Source organism: Psammomys obesus, unplaced genomic scaffold (assembly GCF_907164565.1).
Source record: "Psammomys obesus unplaced genomic scaffold, mPsaObe1.curated_primary_1811, whole genome shotgun sequence".
NCBI classification, from domain to species: domain Eukaryota; kingdom Metazoa; phylum Chordata; class Mammalia; order Rodentia; family Muridae; genus Psammomys; species Psammomys obesus.
The window spans coordinates 39229480-39245172 of record NW_026587216.1 but is presented as its reverse complement, the minus strand read 5'-3'; the positions used below and the strand labels follow the sequence as shown (position 1 = coordinate 39245172).

General features: G+C 40.2%; 1 protein-coding gene across 2 annotated transcripts in view; it reads right to left on the bottom strand.

Moving 5' to 3' along the window:
* The window catches only part of Clvs1 (clavesin 1), a 190437-nt gene extending 186096 nt beyond the window's left edge, over positions 1-4341 (bottom strand). Inside the window, exon 1 of one of the 2 annotated variants that reach the window (XM_055603359.1) lies at positions 4192-4341. The gene's annotated coding sequence lies outside the window, so the exon portion shown is untranslated. Of the gene's footprint in view, positions 1-3928; positions 3987-4191 lie in introns of those variants that run through there. The other variant, XM_055603360.1, reaches the window with a different exon arrangement.
* Between the last annotated feature and the right edge of the window lie 11352 nt (positions 4342-15693).

Genomic DNA, 15693 nt, shown 5'->3' with positions numbered 1-15693 from the left:
GATAGATAGATAGATAGATAGATAGATAGATAGATAGATAGATAGATTAATATATATTAAAATCAGCAGAAAAGTAGGAAGGCTCTCAATGCAAAGAATTGATAATTAACCTGATTTGCTCATTGCGCATAATATACATTCACTGAAAGATTACACTGTGTTCCACAAATATGCATAACTATTATGTATCAATCAAGAATTTCACCGAAAGTAGCCCCTTAATAAGAAGCAGCTTCATAACTTCACAGGTTATTGGGAACACAGACTACTGAGCTGCACCCCTGACTCACTGAATGAGCAGTAAAATCAGACCCGAGAGGCAATGACATCAAATTGCTGGGGGTGGATGACCTGTCCTGAAGCAAATCTCACAATGTGTGTAGAAAGCAGTACCACCTTAATGCAAGGATGAGTGTGTCACTAGGCTATCTGTTCACATGGGCAGTGGCATCCATGGCAGCTTACTGTATCACTCTATAAATCACACCTGCATATGCTTGCTTACTGTATAGCATCTAAAAAGAAGGAAGGAAGGAAGGAAGGAAGGAAGGAAGGAAGGAAGGAAGGAAGGAAGGAAGAAAGAAAGGAGGGGAGAAAGACAAGAAGGAAAGCAAAACTGGGAAGAAAGAAGAGGGATGGAGAGACAGAAAAGGGGAGAAAAGAGAGAGTGAACAGAGGAAGAGTGGGAAAGAAGAGAGAGATAAAGAGAATGAAAGAAAAAAGTGTGAAAAAATGTCAAGTGATGCCTTTTTGAGAAGTTTGTTTACATAGCCTATAACCTGAGCCCCTCAATTGTCCCTTGACCCACAGCATTGTTCCTGTCGCTTCCAAACTGTAAAATACAGAACACCAAGTAACCTATGCATGTGACACACATAAAGGTGTGGACGTTTACATAATACTTATGAGCAATAATAGAATCTGAATCGAGGTGACGCTATTTTAAGGAACAGAAATGGGAAAGGGATAGACAGAAACCTAAATGATATCTAAGAATCAAAGATTCAGCTGTGAGTGCCCAGGACACAGAGTATATCACCCCAACACACATGGGAAAATTCTTTGTTGCTCAGAAGTCAAGCTGAACAAAAGCTCCCAGGAAATTAGCCTACCACTATTATGGAAAGGGCACTTTCCATAGTATTTCCTGACACAGAGCAAGTCCATGGGGGAGGGGGAGACAGCACAGGGTTACCTGATAGAGAAAACTGAGAGAAGATAGGGAAACTAATAAGCTTCTATCTGAATACATAAAGCTTCTTTACGGGGAGAAGTGTCTGGCCAGTTGATTCACACATCTAGGTTAACCAAACAGAATACAAACTTCCTTTAAGCTGAGTAAAACTTGAATGAGAAACTGAGCCCAGCCTTTTCTGGAGAGATACAGCATTTGGGGCCAATGAGGGTTGCAGACTTGTGGCCATTCACACTGTGGGCCTCCTCTTGAAGCTTCAGTCTACTGAAATCTGGATGAGTTAATAATGATCATCGAAAACGATGACTATTTGGGAGAGGATGTAAAAGAAGGGAGGACCAGCTCTTTCGACGACCCTGGGGACCTTTCTGGGTTATTATATGCTTCTTATCCTCATGCTGCTTGTCACCGCCTCTGTCTGAGTCACAGTGTCACGAGAGCAGAGGAGATCAAACCCAGCCAGAGCCTATTTATGAAGGATGGCTGTAACAATGGAGTTGGTGAAGTCAGGGGCAGATTTCTCAGAAATAATAGGGTACCTCTCTTGTCAAGTCCAAAGACGTAAGCAGATATGACCAGTTCTAAAAAGAGTTCAGGATTTCATCTTTTAGGAAATGGGCCTTCCCACTATGTACTCAGATTCTAAAATGCTGTACTCTTCCATAAACAAATCCACAAAAAGGGTACTGTGCTGAGAAAAAAAAAAAAAAAGGCTTCTGTTTGCCTTTAAATCCATTTTAAATGAAAAACTTTTGTTATTATCAATATAAAAGATAAACAACCCAAACTAAAGAAATGTGTAGAAGCCACAACAGCAGTACTCTATAAAAATTAATAAGCTTGGCATAATATTCCAGACAGGGAGAAGAAGCATTGCTTCTGACACAGGTGCCTGTAAATCTCCCTGAAGCAGCACTGCTTTGAAACCTCTCCAGCCTCAGGAAATTGCATTATGCACAGGAAGACAGCAGCTCTGGAAGCTTTGCATTCCGGGTCTGCGCTTCTGGTGAAGCAGCTTAAATTGGCAACATGTACACATCTTTCAACCGTTCTTCACACACAGATAAGGGAGTTTAAAGAAATCTTTCCCAGAAACTCGAGAGATCTTGTTTGTTGTGTATGTTATCAGTCTAAGGACAGCAGGTGGATGGGTAAAATACAGGACATCTTGCCAAATTATTTTCTTGGTTTGAGCTTTAAAAGGAGGAAAATTTAGAGACAAATAGAACTGTGCTTAAGCTCATATAATTAGCAGCGGTGAGTGAACTTTTGACGTGATGCTACTAGTCCCATTCATAAAGATTATCGAGCATAGTTTTGTTTTGTTTTTTTTCACCAAGCCTCTTCCAGAACATATCTGTTTGTGAGCCTCTTCACTTTGGGAGGTGCCCCTGAAGACAAGCAAGACCAAACTTGCATCAGTGTCCCTTTTCCAAGAGGCAGATTAAATGCACAAAGATAGTGGGGCGTTCTGCGCTTTGGTTTAAATGTTCTTGTGATCAGTGACCTGATAACATTATTTTTTTTTTTTACTTAGATACAACACATTTAAATTGAGATTCTGATTTTATGGAAAAAAAAAGCTTGACCCTCCCCCTCAAAAAAAAAGAAAAGAAAAGAAAAGAAAAAACAGTGACAAAAGAAACTTCAATACTTCGCAGTTCGGTAAAATCATTTCAAAGAGTCCCTTTCAACACACTTGTATATGACAGGTGTAGGCACTTGTTTGCCGTTGTTTGTTAGCTCTTATAAAGCAAGTGATCCTGGTTAAGTCAAATAGGTTCCATGACCTAGGACTGAACCATCAGGTCCAAATTAATGAGCTATTTGAAAGATGTTCCAACTCCCTGTAGGCTTTGGTAGGAAATGATAGCACTGTAAAGCAGAGCCAGGCAAACCACAGTTACATAAAATGCCTTTTCAATTTCTGCACTCTATTACCCTTTACTATTATAGGAAAATGGTGTTATCGCCTGATTACTGAGAAAGCACACAAAAATCTCGCCTTCCAAATCTGAGCCAGCCCTTGACTAGTAATGAACAAAGCCTGGCCATCTGCTCCTAATATCATTATCACTTTGGCCATTTGGGCAAGGGATATATCTGTTCTCCTTCCAGGAGAGGTTTAAGATCAGGAAATTGAAATAAGTAGACAAGAAGAGACGTTTGAGAAAATAGAATATCCCAATGAGAGTCTTATTCGTTAGGTTCTTACTACCATCAATTTAATTTTCATTTTGGCCACAGAGTTAACCTCTGGGGCTCTCATTCTATTGAACATTTCAATAAAAACTTAATTCCGGAGTTTCTACAGTAAATGCCTGGGAAGAAAACCAGCCATGTGGGTGCTGTTAGTCATCCATCACCCCCACCCTGCTTCCTGGTGACTATCCATTGGGAAGTCAGAACATTGGGGCTGAGCTAAGATTTCTTCCTGGAATCACACTATGCCTCAGGCCATGTTAATTTCCTGAACTAAACAGTCCCTAATCTGCTGAAAGGCAGCTGGCTAACTGCTGGTGTCTGGCAAGTCCCCATCTGTCCCCTTGCTGGGGTCTCTTCCTGCTGCCTCCACTTTCCCTTTCCCCCAAGCAGGCGTCTCTCTTTGTTTTCAGGGGTCCCTCCACCTGAACTTTCTTTTCTCTGCCTGTGAACTTGAGCTCTTTCCTCTCTACCTTGCGGACCTCGGGCTTTGTCTAAGTGACAAGACACAGTTGTGTGGACTGTAGTTACCGCGCCGGTGATGGTGGAGATGATGACGGCGATGGTGGAGACAGGGTGCTGATGGCTGGGGAGCGCAGGCTGGGCGGCGTGGCAGGAGGATGGACCGCGGAGGCGGTGGAGAGTGGGGTGCAGAAGGGATGGAGTGCAGTGAGACTGCAGATGGGAGCTGTCCACGCGCCGAAGTGCTGAAACGCCGCAGCCATGGCATCGCTAGAGCGGGGACAGGCGGGGAGGCGCTGCGAACACAGAAGGAAGAAAAAGGCAACAAATACCTTCACACCGCCGCCCAGGCTTGCTTGGAGAATGTGTTTCCGCAGGTGTCCTCGCGGCTGAACTGGGTGGGTGAGATCGCCTATCCTGGCAGTTGGAGCTCAGATTTCTCTAGAAAGCTGTGAATGAGAGCCCGGGCAGCATGGGGCTGTGATTTGGGTAGGAGGCGTGTGCGCCAGAGACTCTGTCCTTCTATACCAAGCCTGGCTTTCCCCTGGGTCCTAAATGCCTCCGCAGGTTCCTCTCACCCGGTCCAGCAATATGGTACTAAGAATTATTGTAATCTTTTAACACCTAGGACAAAAAGTATTGGAGACGTATCACTCCCCACATTTAAAGCAGAATCTCTTAGATAATTTCAATTTCCAAAATAGACCAGGTCCCGTTTATGTAAACCTGACAAACGATAACATGCCTGTGGAAAAATAATTATTTTTATTAGCAAATGACATTCAGAAATGGGCTGTTGGAAAAGTCTCAAATTAAAGCTCCACCTTGTCAAAATAAATACATGTAAGTTAATCTGTCAATGAAAACTAAAACATTTACCAAACAACTAAAAAATACGTATTTTAGTGGTTTTAGAATATGAAACATTTTTTAAACAGAACAATAAGATAAATCACAGAAAATAGGTCAGCAAATTTGAATGTATAAATTATTTCTTAATGTCAAAGGATATAAATATAAATTATCACTTGAAAAGTCACAGCAAATATGTATTTTGTACATAGATATTTCATAATAAAAAGGAAAATGCTGAAAAACCAAAAAGAATTTTAAAAGTCAACTTTATCACTAAAAAGCAATGCATGATTTAATATATCACCAAAGAAATGCCAGAGAGAGAAAGAGAGGTAAAAGATCAATGATGTGTGGTTTGGTTGAAAATTTTAAATGCACAAAATATTCCATATCCTAAGATATTAGTGAGAAAGTGTAACCTTCCTGTAGATCCACTTCAGAATGCATTTCAAAAGTCTAAAATGTATATGATGTTCAGTCTTATCATTCTACTCAGCACTTTGTGTGAAGATTTATGCATATATATATTTCATTTATGATCATAGAAATTTTCAAAACAATAAACTTAATTTTATTCAGGCTGCAAAATTTTCTGAATCAAGGCTACAGTTCTGAAGAGTAAAGACAAAGGAAAATGCTTGCAAAAGTAGAAATGGTGACAAGACACAGATGTGGCAACAGCTTCTCAGGTTGATAAGATCGTGGGATAGCATGAAGGCATAATAAGTAAATATGCTTTTTGCTAAGGGGACTCAATATTCTTCCCTATATTTGCCTAAATTTGTCATATTTATTTAAAAACTGAAAGCCTGTGAGTCTATTTCCAAATTCCTATTATATGCTTTACCAAGATTTTAAATCTTCCAGCTTTCACATGGTATCAATATTTGTTCTCTCTCTCTCTCTCTCTCTCTCTCTCTCTCTCTCTCTCTCGTTTCGGTATATGTTATACATAACTCACACGGGAGAGGAGAGCTCTACTTGGCTCAGTGCTGCCTGTAATCCATTGAAGGCTGCCTGGAACTTCACAGTAGTTCAATAAATATGTCCTGAGTGGAAGAGAAAATGGATGAATGACATAACCCACAACACATATATGTGTATTTAAAGTATTTTATGAAGCTATGAATTTTATATAGAAATTGATCTGAACAAGTTCAGCATATCAAAATGGTCTACAGGGGATGCTGAGCTTTCATTGCCTAAGCTTAGTTAGAGAAATGTCTTCAAGGACACAGCTCAGCTCATCATAGACACAGGCAAAGACACTAAATGTGAACTGTCCAAGGAAAACACTTTCCCCAATTAATTCCCATTGTGCTATTTTCATTCACTCAAATACATACTTTCATCATTTCTCCTATATTGCCTTCCTCCACTTCTGATGGCCTTCCTGTACTGTAGTAGTCCTCTTTCTTCCTTCATGTCATCTTTTTTTCCTTTTATAAATTCTACATATGAGAAAAACGTGTAATATTTGTATTGTCTGCATCTGACTTATTTTACTTGACATGGTGATTTCCAGCTGCATCCATCTTCTGGCAAGTAAAATGGCTTCATTCTTCTTTGTGGAACAACAAAAAAAGTAATTTTCTTTATCCATTAGTCTCTTGAGGGGCACCTAGGCCAGTTATATATACTGGATAGTATAAATAATGCTGCAATAAACGTGGTTGTGCGGATATTCCTGTGGTGTGCTTAGATCCCTCTGGGTTTAGCTCTGGAAAGGTACGGCTAGATCACATGGCAGCTTTATGCTAAGGCTCTTAAAGAATATCCATGTTTACTTTCATTTAAAAAAAAACTGGACTAAGTTACATTCTCGTCATCAGCGCACAAATAGTTCTTTCTTCCAATCCTTGCGAACATTTGTGTGTTCTTCGTAACAGCCATACTAATAGCCCATTGTTCTTAAATGTATGCCCCTTTTACAGTTTTGTGGGCTGGATATGGTGGCAAAGGCTTACAATACAATCCCTTAGGAATCAAACGTGGGAAGAGTCAGGTGGAATGCCAGCCTGAAATATGTATTTATAGAAAAATGTGTTGTAGACTTTTCCTTTTTCTGAGATGCAATATTGTTTGACACCCTTTCTCCACACTCACACTTCCTTGATTCTCTCCCCACTAACAGAAATGAAAGGCGAGACACGGGTATTTCAGAAGTGTGTAGTTCTAAAAACAATTAGTTTTGCTGGAAGTTCACCTGTGCTTTCACGGCTTTGCTCAACCAGTGTTAACTTTTGGAATAATTTTACTATTGATCAAGACATTTGAATGACACCATTGATAATAGAGCTGACTTAGATCCCTTAGATATATGTTCTAAGTGATGAAATAGAAAATTATATACATATGTGAGGAAATCGTATGCATGAGATCAGAATATGTTGATCATATAAATGCTGATAGTCTGTTTATTGGAAAAGTCATCAACCCATAGTACATGAAAAGAGATGGGCGGTGACCATAGAAACTACTTGCTAGAGGAGTACAGTCTTATAGGCTAAAGTTTAAATATCCAAGCTTAAAATTCAGTTTCACTGAAAAGAATGAAAAAAAAAAACTCCTTTTAAGAGGCCTTTTGTCTTGGTTTTATTGGTTTGGGAGACAGAGTTGCATATAGCCAATCAGTCCTTGAACTTACTGCGAGCTGCAGAAAGATGGCTCTGAACTCATGATCCTTCTTCTCTGTATCCTGAGTGCTGGAATTTAGGTGTGTGTCACTTACTCAGCTAACCTATGTCAACTACACTGATTACTAAACCAGAGGTACCGATATATGTCAACATTTACTTTTCCCTGAAGTGCCAACCACAGTGTGTACTTCCCCTTCACACTCTGCTTGTTAACCGTAATGTTTATAAGCCCCATCTCTATTCCAGTGGTTCTCAATCTTCCGAATGCTGTGAGCCTTTACTACAGTTTCTCACGCTGTGGTGACCACCCAATCATAAAAGTATTTCATTGCTACTTCATAAATGTAATTATGCTACTGTTATGAATCATAATGTAAATGTCTGGTATACAGGATATTTGACACGTGGCCTCCAAATGAGCTGTAGCTTCCTTTTGATCTAGGCATGGGTTGATCACCAACATGTGAAGGTTTATCTACCCAGGGGATGCACTGAAGTTGGTAGTGCAAGGTACTAGTGGATTAATACACAGAGGAATTCTGATGTTTATGAAAGAGGTATTGGAATAATATCACAATGGCAAAGCAACATTTCTGGACTGTAGAGAAATTTTAATCCAATAACATGGCTGCTCTAATAAGGGATAACATCCAAAGACTTAGGTCTATATGATCTGGATGAAATACAGACACACTCTTAGCATGTATCTTTGATTCCTCTAGCTGGAATATGCACCTTTAATCCCTCTGGCTAAAATGCAGACAGACCTTTAGCACACACCTTTAATCCCAAACAATGACATCTAATTGAGGAGCAAACAAAATGATGAATCAGAGAAAGATCTGACAGAATGAGGCAGAGATAGGATGTGTCCCATTCCCAGGAGAGCAGACAGGAAAGAGAAGCCACTCAAGAGCAGTGCATATAGTGAGTAGAGCGTTTGTGAAGACACTGCAGTAGGGTTTTGGAGTACAGTGCAGTTCAGTGAGTACAGTTCAGTTAATGCAGCTCAGTTTGTGGAATTCAGAGGCAATTTTTCCAAGCAGAGCAATTCAGTGAGAAGTGGAGAGAAGCCGATTTGAATCAGTCAGCTTGGAGAGTTGTTAAGCCAGAACAGCTGAGTTTAACTAGTCAGCCAGAGGTCAGAAGGAACTAAAAAGTGTGGCTTATTCAGCAGTAAGTCTCAGAGGCTGAAAACATTCTAGGCCTACCTAGGTTAGCAGATAGAGGCTGGAAGATGAAGCCTTCAAGGTACAGGCGTGCAGAGGATTAGATTGTGCAAAGGCTAGAAGCTTCCAGGCCTAGGCTTAGAGATGGTTGGAAACCCTCTGTGATCAGCCAAAGCCATGTATTCATAAAGCTTGGGTTCAGCTCTCATCTCATCCCCTCATCTGAGGAAATAAAAACATTTTCACTGGACACCTGCCTAACTTGAATGTTTAAGGGATGGAAGAACTTATGAGGACTAGGGTCAAATTGTGATGACGAGAACATTCTAGTTATATCTAGTTGTATCTCATCCCATTCAAAGTTCTATAACATATATCTCAATATATTCTCATAAGAAATTGCCAGTGCTATTTCTCTTATGTAGCATATAGGCCAGTTTTGAAGTTTCAGAGTTTGTGCTAGTCAGGATAGCCTAGGGTATACTGAAAGCAAAATTTATATCTGCAGTCCCACAATAATGGCTTCTTTCTTATTCTCACAAAAGGTGAGGGATGAGGGGAGAAGGTGGGCTGTGCTGGAAAACCACCAAGGTACTGTTTGAGGGATTATTACATCAGGGAACAATAATGCCTGAAGAACTTACACCTGCTCTTATGCCTCAGCAAAATCATTTCTGCACATGGCAGATAGCCAGATTAAGTCTAATAGCCCTGCCTGTATGCAAGAAGGCTGGGAAATGTTGGCAGTCGCCAAAGTATTTCATGACCAGTCACTTAAAACACCAGCCTGTTTTTATGGCTGTTAAACACACACACACACACACACACACACACACACACACACACATCTTAGCTTCTTTTCTTATCACACAAAATTTACCGAACCCATCTCCAAAGATTTCTTCAACCACTACACCCACTCCCAGTCAGAACTTTAGATTCTATGTGGCTACTTTATGCCTGCCATGTCCAAATTGGAACTTCCTGTTCTAAAGATGTAGAATCTAAAAATATGAATCATCCGCAACCCCCTCCCACAACACACAAACACATATTAGCAGACAATGACAGAGCAGGTGATGGTAAATACTTGAGCCCAAGACAGGAAAGATGGAGACACCTGGTCCTCATTGAGTTCTCAGTTCGGAAATCTTGCCGGGCAGTTCGTAGGAAGACTTTCTGTGAGGAGGGCTAGGAGATTTGCTTCCTAGGAGAAGTGTCCCATGCTGTGTTCTCTGTGACACACTATCCTACAGGCAGAGAGAATCTTTTGGCTCTCACCGCACACTACTCAGACATATATAGAATAGTAATTGTAGAAAATGTCCTCAGCTGAATTCCAGATTCCAAATTTAATCTCAATCACAGTAAAACTGAGATCAGAGCAAACCCCGAGTTCTTTCGGTAGAACTTCACAGTCATCAGGCACACGGATAGGGGCTGGAGAGAAGGCTCAGACGTTACCACCATTCGCTGCTCTTGCAGAGGACATAGGTGTACTTCTCCGCACCCACATCAGGCAGCTCATTCCCTCTTGGGACTCGAGTTACAAGCAGTTCAACACCCCCTTCCTGCTTCTTGCAAGAATATAATGCATACATGTACTCCTGCAAACATGTGCACGCAAATAAATAACAAACATTTTTTAAAACCACAGCATTAGATGTTTAAATATCCCAATGTTTACTTGCTCAGAAGAGTAACTAGCCAGAAAATTTTTAAAACGAAAAAAAAAATTAGAAGGCTGAAACTAGATGGATGCCTCAGTTAAGCAGTCTTAACCTTCCTCTTCTTTTGAAAGCATGAATTCCTTGGTTTTTACAACACATCAAGACCTTATATTTCTAGAAGTTTGTAGTCTTATTACAAAACCAGGCCATTTCTTTCTTTACTGTCTTGAAAAACACCACAAATGATGTGATATACATGCTAAGATGATGTGTAAACCATGTAAACACAATCTTACTCCTAAAATATTGCAGGTGGAAGTTTTTTCATATTTCTTCTTCTTTATAAAGATGTGTATGAGTGTTTGTCTGGATATATGTTTGTGTACCATGTATGTGCCTGGTGCCTCCAGAGGCCAAAAGAGGCCAATTTGAGATCTCTTGGAATTGGAGTTAGAGATGCACCATAAGTAGTCTTGATTGCTTAGTCATCTCTGGAGCCCCAGCATGAGTTTTTAGCAAGTGTTTTATCATTGTATAATGACTATTCTCTTCCTGCTTTTTTTTTCCACTTCCTAACCACATATTGCTAGCAATGATCAACAGTATGTGACTTTTTTCTTCAGAAAACATTTTCAAGAAATTATATCAGTGTTACAGCAATAAATGACACCAAAGCTATCATAATTTTAACCCAACAAAGTTTTTTTTTTCAGGTTAGAAGTTTGAATGGAGACAGAGTGAGAAAATAAATAAATCTACATTCCACAAAGTCAAAATTAGAACTAAGTACCATCATTGTGAAAGCCATCATGGTAGGGGAAATAAATACTTGAGAACTCATGCTTATTCCTTGTATCATTTTGTCCAAAATAAACTATCGCATTCTTCTTTACACCACAAGATAGGCAGGGTGGGGGTATTCTCATTCAATACACAAGACAGGCTCAAACGGAAGTACAGACTCCTTAGGAGCAGCTGACAGCACAGAGTGATTATATATTACATACTGCTGCTCACTCAGTGGATCGGGGCGTAGCATCAAACAGCAGAAGGTTGGACATTCTTTACAGAAAGAAAGAATAAAGTGGTTCGTTCTTTGAATGTCCACAAAGCATCAAAGTAGGAAGCCCAACCAATGTTACCAAAACTATCACTTCTGTAAACTTGAAATCAGACAGGCTCAGTAATGGATTACAGTATGACTGAGGAGAGAGCATGAAGACTGGAGATAGCCTTCATTCAGATCCTTTCTAGCTACGACGTCTCAGATGAATTACAGTGACAAACACATGTTTTCTACCTGGCCAAAACTCCTTTAGAGGAATATCTTCTCCTGCCCTCCAAAATTCCTGTTTCAAACCACGTTCTGAGAGGCCCTGGGCCTGCTGTCAGTCATTTTAGCAGAGCATCAGAGTGGATGAAGGAAGCAGGAAGGAGGAGAGCTGTGAAATGCCTAGACCCCAAGAATACCATTGTGGGATTTGTTTCCTGTTCTGAGGGTTTGTTTCCTACAGCTCCTCCTGCAATCATCCTAGCCATGTGAACCAGCTCATCATGCTAATTTAAAATGTATTTCTGTCACTGATACTGAAATATATCAGCTCCATTTGACTGCCTTTTCTGCAACAGTTCTCTTCACCAGGCTCTGATTTCTCTACAGGACCTGCTTCTGTGAGGCAAGCCTTCCTTGGAGGCAATGGACCCCTTTAATAAATGCCTACCTTTGGGAGAAGGAAATGAGCAGTGAGCTACCATGGGTGCCTTCTCACCACAAAATGAGATTGTGCTGGGAAATCCTAACTTCTTCTTCTACAGATCTCACATTGTTAGGGCAAAAGAAGCAACTACTCCAATCTACATTCCCACAAAACCACTCCCAAAGAAAGTACATTTTAGAGAGGAATTATTACATCATGATATGTTTTACTCTCTTTCAGATAATAAGAAACAGACCTGACTTTCATTTAATTCACTGAGTAGAAGTGAATAATAATAATAAAAAAACCATACACAGTACATGTGGTAACAGTTGAAATTTATCAGCAATTCCTATGTACAATCAACATAAGCAGTTTACAAACCCTATTTCATTGAACATTCATAGTAGTTTCATGAGGCAGGTACTTTTATTATTTCCATTTTGTTAGGGAAACTTAGTAATACAGTTTAAGTATCACGTTTAAATAACATACCTCAATAATTTGGGCAGCTAGGGTCATAATTGATAGCTGTCTGTTCCCAAGGCCAGTATTGAAGCATGGTTCTACTTTCCTGAGACAGCAGGATAGGGCAGAAAGTAAAGTCTGGAAAGCCTCACACAAAGGCTGAAAAGCAGCATATGAGAAAAATCCATATTTTTCTCCAGAGAAAGACAGATCTCTGTGAGTTCAAGGACATCCTGGTCTACAAAGGGAGTCCAGGACAAACAAGGCTACACAGAGAAACTTTGTCTTGAAAAACCAAAAAAAAAAAAAAAAAAAAAAAAGAAAGAAAGAAAAAAAAAAAGCCTACCTAAGCAGATGAACACAAAAAAGCTCCCATCCTTAGTATGGCACTTTTCTATTTGCTCTAGTCTGTTTCTTTCCTTAAATCTGTGATTTGTTTTGTTTTGTTTTGTTTTGTTTTGTTTTTCTCACAAACTGTTATTACTTCTGCTACTTACTGTCCTGTGTCTCTGTCCAATTCCATGCCTTGGGACACAAGAACCTAGAACGATGGTGATTACCCACCAAATCCTGGTAGCCGTACCTATTATGGCTATATGATTTCCAGAAGATCTAAGCAATCTGGACTCCTGGAGAATTAAAAGGCCCCACGTCTCCGTGTCAGCTTCTGTTAATATCTTTATGGCTGAGGGGCCTCTGCAACTGTTCTAGGCAGTGAGTGTGCCACCACTGAGCTCTGCACACCCCATCTGCTCCTGTGATCTGATTGTCTAAAGGACTTGTAATGACTTTTCTCTTCACTCTCACACTGAGGAGCAGTGATCCAACCTACAGCTTGGCAGGAGTTAAGTCCACAACACCCCTTGACCTCTTCCATTATAAATAGTAAGCCCTCAGTTCACCCGACCCATTCTCACTCAGCTCACAGGTGGCGGATACAGCTTTTCAGCACATCTCTTCATTTCAGGACTGATAAAAGAGCTTATCATCAACTCACGGCCCCCCTCCCATCCTTAGTTTCCTCTCTTACACTGAGACTTGAACTTAGGACCTATGCATGTTAGGTAGGCATTCTCCCACTGAGCTACATTCCTAGCTCCCAGCCCCTGAGTTTGTTAACATTTAAGTTGTGAGAGTGGGTCTTTCATAGACTTTGAATTTAGAATTTTCCTGCTTTGGTCTTTCAAGTAGCTGGGATTACAAACTTGTACTACCAGGCCCAGATTCCTTTGGGACTTTTTGGACTTTTTTTTTTTTTTTTTTTTTTTTAACAGTGCTTGCTGTTGATTCTGCTCAAGAGAAGGAATCTACATAAAAAAATGCAATGAATCTGTTCTCTGGCAGCCATTTAAGGACCTTTCTTTATTGACTCCATATCCCAAGAGTATGTGTGTGTCTCAAGTGAATTTTAATGTTTTTTAGAGGGAGAGGCTATGAAAATGTATGTGTGCAAACTAATAAGTAACCGACTGTGTTCTACAGAGAATACTCTCAGGATTCATCCTTCTCTTTTTGTACTGTTACATGTGAAGTTAAGAGGTTTGAGGGAAGATCTGGGTCTTTCAAAAACTGCTTTGTTGACAAACACTAATGTAGATGTTTAATGTTCTTAACACGTTCACTTTCAATTTCAATATAAGCCAATATTCAAACCTAAAATGAATGCTACAGTTGATCCCAAAGGAAAGGTCTGTCTGATATAAGAGATAAACTACAGAAACTGGATTTTAGATTTGTTGTTTACAAGCCTGAATCATGCTTTTTGTTTCATGCCTAGAATAATGTGAACTATAACACAAATTAAAATGTTTATGCTGATTTTTATCACATGTAAAATAACATATTTACTATTTACACTCATATTTTGTTCACGTGGATTTCCTTCTCCAAACATGTATACAATGTATCTTGGTTATATCTATTCTCCACATCCTCCTTCCATCTTCCCCATCTTCTAACATATCTCCCATCTTCCTCCCAACTTCAAGTCTTTTAAAAAAAATAAACCTATACCTCCAAACAAAAATCATCATCATGCCAGATTACACCTCATTTTTTTATTTATCTTCTGGCGTGTGTGCATGGTATATGCACCGATTGGAGGAATCGCCCACACCCAGAGGCCAGAGGAGGATGCGAGGCATTCTGCTCTGCCACGTTCTCCATCATTCTCCTGACTCTTACTGAACTTGGAACTAGACTGGCAGCTAGCAAGCCTAAAAGGTCTTCCTGCCTCTACCCCTCTACCTTACACAACACAAAGGCTATGGCCATATACGGTCCCATGACCTCCACCATATTTTTACATAGGTGCTAGGGTTTGAACTCAGGTCCTCCTACTTGTATAGCAGGAGCTATTACCCACTGAGCTATTTTCCCGACACCAGACGTTAAATTGAAACTTAACACTGAAAAATTAAGTTTAAATCATCAGGACCAGTTCTGAATTTTACATTGATCTTATCACAAATTTTGTTGAGATCCTGAACCTGGGCAACATGTCTTATGGGTTTAAAAATCAGTATGATATATGTAGGTATAATCTATACATATATTCATAAAAGACTAATTTATAGGACATCAAACTTTCATACCCATTTTATTGGGTCAGTATTTCAGATTCACGTCTTTATTATATAGGTAAAGTGTGCAACTGTCCACCCTCCCAGAGTGCTCAGGGATAATACCACGGGGATTTAGAGTCACAGCTTGGGAAATTAAGGTACAGATGAGCTTTAACTGATTCCAGCCACTTCAAGTTCTGCCTCCTGCAAAATTTGAATATTATTATTCAAATCTTGTAGAATCCTTTCCCGCAGATCTCTTTGGCGTCCAGAAGAGTTTTGTTTCTAAATTGGTAATTTGCAAGTCATTACTTTCGAAGGCCATTAGAAGGAGAGGGACACAGTCTGAAGGAACAGAAAAAAAAAGGAAGTGAAGCAGAAGGTAGAAAGATGGCTTTTTGCATGGAGACTTTTAAGGCAGAAGCATAGGGCCCTCTGGGTAGAATGGCTTTGAACCCCTGCCACACGGAGGGTGGAGCAGACAGGTGTCACAGAGGAGGCAGTTCTGAAGCGAGAGTCCTCCACGTCAGCACAGACTCAAGGGAAACACTTCAGGTTTCTTTAGGTATAACATGTTTTGCACCCATGCACCAGATGCTAGATAAGTCTACAGGGGTATGACCCCAATATTTGGGAGCTAGAGCTGCAGTTTGATTGGCCCACTATGACCAAGGCTTCTGTCAGCCATACGTCATCTATGGGGCACAGGCCTACACAGAGGCTGCAGCTCCAGTCAGAGGGCAACATTGCCTCACTATTGTGTTCTCTGAAC